The sequence below is a fragment of the Dipodomys merriami genome, unplaced genomic scaffold (genome assembly GCF_024711535.1).
Source record: "Dipodomys merriami isolate MVZ:Mamm:240054 unplaced genomic scaffold, mDipMer1.0.p SCAF_3, whole genome shotgun sequence".
Classification (NCBI taxonomy): domain Eukaryota; kingdom Metazoa; phylum Chordata; class Mammalia; order Rodentia; family Heteromyidae; genus Dipodomys; species Dipodomys merriami.
The window spans coordinates 70,273,961-70,278,826 of NW_027204492.1; positions in this window are offsets into that span (position 1 = coordinate 70,273,961).

Sequence of the window (4,866 nt, forward strand, 5' to 3'; positions counted from 1 at the left end):
GGACTTGCCTACCTGGGGTGCCTGCAAGCTGAGATCCTCAGATCTCCACCTGCTGCGTAGATAGAATTACAGCCAGGAGCCACCAGCACCTGGCTGAGCCGGATTTTTTTTTTTTTTTTTTTTTTTTTTTTTTTTTTTTTTTTACGGCCCAAGTCTCTGCAGAAATTGATGACTAAAGCATCTGATTTTCCATAGATTCATGGAAAACCTGAGAACAGAATGTTATAAAAGGCCATGTAATTTATTTAAGAGGTCTCTTGTTCATTGTTCATTGAAAGAGACCTGGAACTACTCCTGAAGACAGCTTCCTAGAGATTTCACAGTAGTTACAGCCTCCAACAACTGAAAAACAAATGTGCTCCAGAGCACAGAACCATTTTGATCTTGTGTTTATATGCAAGTGTCCTGTGAAGAGAACTAGAAAAGGCCAAAATGAGCAGAGCTCTCACTATAATAATGACTTATCCACCTGTACTAGTGTCCAGCTGCCCTGACATGTTGCCAATACTTAGTAGTTTAAATTGACATTATTTTATACTTCTAGGAATCAGAAATCACAACTACAATCCAAGTACCAGTGGTTCACAGTTGGAACATTTGGATGCTGAGATTTGAAGATTGAGCTTCAAAGCCAACTGGGGCTGACAATTCTAAGAGGCTCTTCTCTCCAATTAACCACCAAAAAGCTCAAATGGAGGAGTACATTCAGTAGTAGACTACCAGCCTTGAGCAAAAAAAAAAATGCCAACGAAGCTGGGCACCAGTGACTTACACCTATAATCTTAGCTACTCAGGAGGCACAGATCTCATGATCACAGTGCAAAAACAGCCCACTATGAAAATCCATGAGATTTTTTTCTTTTTTTTTATTGTGAAAATACCATACAGAGGAGTTATAATTACATGGGCAAGATAATGAGTACATTTCTTATCAAGCATTGTTGCCTCCTCCTTTGTTTCCCCTTCCTATCCCTTCCCATCATGAGATTTTTTTTTTTTTTTTTTTTTTTGTCAGTCGTGGGGCTTGAACTCTGGGCCTGGGCGCTGTCCCTCAGTTCTTCAGCTCAAGGCGAGCGCTCTACCACTTGAGCTACAGCGCCACTTCTGGTTTTCTGGTGGTTTATTGGAGATAGGAGTCTCACGGTCTCTCCTGCCCGGGCTGGCTTTGAACCGTGATCCTCAGATCTCAGCCTCCTGAGTAGCTAGGATTACAGGCGTGAGCTACCAGCACCCAGCTTCATGAGATTTTTTTTTTTTTTTTTTTTGGGTCCGGTCGTGGGGCCTAAACTCTGGGCCTGGGCGCTGTCCCTCAGCTCTTCAGCTCAAGGCTAGCACTCTACCACTTGAGCCACAGCGCCACTTCCGGCTTTTTTCTTACGTGGTGCTGAGGAATCGAACCCAGGACCTTGAGCATGCAAGGCAAGTGCTCTACCACTGAGCCACCTTCCCAGCCCCATGAGATTTTTTTTTTTTATCTCCAGTTAACCATCAAAAAACTAGAAGTGGAGGTATGGTTCAAGTGGTAGATTGCCAACCAAAGAGGGGAGAGGGAGAGGGAAGAAGGAAAGAAGAGAGAGGGAGGAAGGAAGGCAAAAAGAAATTAAGAAAGAAAGAGAAGAAGGAAAGAGATAAAAGAGAAGAAAGATCAGAACCGAGCCTCACTAGGCTAAAACCAAGATGCCAGGTCTGTGTGCCTTTCTGGACACTCAAGGAGAATCCATTTCCTTTCCTTTTCCAGTTTCTACAAGCTTCCCTGGTCCTCTGGCTCATAGCTACCTCCTTTAATCTTCAAAGGTAGCAAAGACCAGTTAGGTCTTCTTTGAGTGTTATCATGACTCTTGACTCTCTTGCCCCCTTTCCTTCTAAGAACACTCATAATTACATCAGGTCCACTGCTTAATCAAGACCATCACTTTACTTTATGATCCTTAATTTATCACAACTTTAATACAAGTAATGCTGTGATATAAAATAACATTTGCAGGCTCCAGGAATCAGACATAGATATCTTTTGGAGTTGAGGAATGGGAGGCATTCTGGCATCTTCTACATTACCAGAAGTTGACTTGAACTGAGTACTGGTGGCTCATGCCTGTAACCCTAACTACTCAGAAAGCTGAGATCTGAGGGTTGTGGTTCAAAGCTAGCCCAGATAAGAATGTCCATGAGACTCTTATCTCTAATTAACTACCAAAAAGCCAGAAATGCACTGTGTTCAAAGTGGTACAGCACTAGCATTAATACAAAAAGCCAGGGAAAGCACTTAGGCCCTGAGTTCAAGCCCCAGGACTTGCACCAAAAAGAGAGGCGTTGACTTACCCAAGGATGAGCAACTGCTTAAGTCACGGTGCTTCTTTTGTGTTTGTTTTGTGGTATTAGGATGAACTCAGAGCCTCACAGTTACTAGTCAGGTAATCTACTGCTGAGTCCCACCCCAAGCCATTTTTGCATTGTTTTATTTTGGGGTGTTTTTATTGTTGTTGTTGTTGTTTTGGTTCTAGTCCTGGAGGTTGAGGGCAGTGCTAAGCCAGAGCTCCACTTTGGGCTTTTTTTTTTTTTTTTGCCAATCCTGGGGCTTGAACTAGGGGGGCCTAGGGGCACTGTCCCTGAGCTCCTTTTGTTTAAGGCTAATGAACCACAGCACCACTTCTGGTTTTTCTGTTGATATACTGACGAATGGAAATCAGGGCTTCACAAATGCTAGGGAAGCACTCTACCAATAAGCCACATTCCCAGCCCCAACTATGGGTTTTTTTTAGATGGTTAATTGGAGATAAGTCTCATGATCAGAATACAATCTGCCTATTTTAAGCCTCCCATTCAAGCTAGGATGACAAGTATATACCACTTTGCACATCTGTTACTTCAGAATGGCAGATCTTGTGAAATGTTCTTCCTGGGATGGCCTAGAACCATCATCCTTCCAATCTCTACCTCTCATAAATGTAGCATTATATGTAAGAACTATCAGCTCCCAGCTTCCAGCTGGTCCTTAACATTGCTTCCTCCACTATGGCACAATAAAATCCAAAAAGGGATCTGAACGCTGGTGGCTCGTTATTGAGATCTGAGGATTGTGGTTTAAAGCCAACTAAGGCAAGAAAGTCTGCCTGCCTTATATGTCATCTCTAGTTAACCAAAGTGATGGAGCTCTAGCCTTGAGCAAAAAAGCTCAAGGACAGTGCCCAGGCACTGAGTTCAAGTGCCTCCCCCCAACCCTCCAAGACCAGCACATACACTCACACAAACACACACACACACACATCCAAAAAGGAAACATGCTCAAAAATTAAAGAAGTCTCCACATTTCAAGGAAGGATTATGACTCCTGTTTTGTTTTTCTTTTAATTACAACCTGGAAGTTAGAACCCAGAAACATGCATGTGTTTATACCAGCAATGTAAGTGTGAGCTACCCCCTCCCCCAGTATTGCATCCTAGTTTTTATTTTAAAGGCTAATATGAGTTGGGAGTGTAGCTCAGTTGGTAGAGCACTTACCTATCATCCTCAGTGCCCTGGTTTTAATCCCCAGCACACAAAAATAAATTACCAAATACGATATACTAACATTCCTGAAATGGTCTTTAAACTCACTGGGTGGTAGCCAGGTACCCACTGATAGCTCACACTTGTAATCCCAGCTACTCAAGAGGCCAAGGATCATGATTCAAAGCCAGCCAGATCAGGAAAGTCTATGAGACACTTATCCCTAAATAATCAACAAAAAGCCACAAGTAGAGTTGTGGCTCAAGTATTAGAGCACCTGATTTAAGTAGAAAAAGCCAAAAGGCCAAGAAAGGATGTGATGCCCTGAGTTTACACTCCAGTACCAAAACAAAAAACAAACACACCTATACACGAATGTGATAAAGGAAGGCATTCATGTTTGCATTTAGTATTCATCCACTTACTCCATAAGCATGTTTTCAGTCTTACTAGTCTTACTATGCAATCCAGGCTAGCCATGAACTCGCTGTCCTTCTGCCTCAGCTTCTCCAGTACTGGGATTAGAGATCTGCACTACAACCTCCATCTTGATAAGAATTTTTTAAACACCTATGGAGGTTCTGTCTATATGTATATGTATATATATATATATATATATGTATATATATATATAAATATATGTGTCTGTATATACAGTATATATGTATACACATATACTGTCCATATGTATGCATATATACATATGTGCATATATTCATCACTATCAAAATGACCATTTATATTCATAATTTACTTATATTCATAAGTAAAATTATGCTCACCTAACTCAAACTGTTCCTAAACTCAAACTGATTCAGGACAGGTCAGAGGAAATGAGGCCTGGAAAATTGTAGCTGAGAATTAAGATAAAATCACTGGATTAATAAATAGCTGAATTAAAAGCTATTTTTATGTTTTCTTTGCTTTTTTTGCAAGTCCAGGGGCTTGAACTCAGGGCCTTGGCACTGTCCCTGAGCTTCTTTTACTCAAGGCTAGTACTCTACCGTTTGAGCCACAGAGCTACTTCCAGCTTTTTCTGTTTCTGTGGTACAGAGGAATCAAACCACAGACTTCATGCATACTAGCCAAGCACTCTACCACTGAGCCACATTCTCAGTCTATTTTCTCAGCTTTTAAGTTTTACACTCTCTCCTAAGGTATATTTATTAAAAAGTAAAACACAAAAGGAAGAGCTACTTTCTTCCTCTGCCCTTGTCTGCTTTCCCAAATAATTGATATGCTCTAGTACTGAGTGAAGATATATATGTGTATGTGTGCATATATGCATATGTATGTGCATACACACATATTCTTTTGTGTGGGTACTGTGATTTGTATTCTGCCTTGGCTATCATTTTATCTCCTGAGCCATACCTCCTG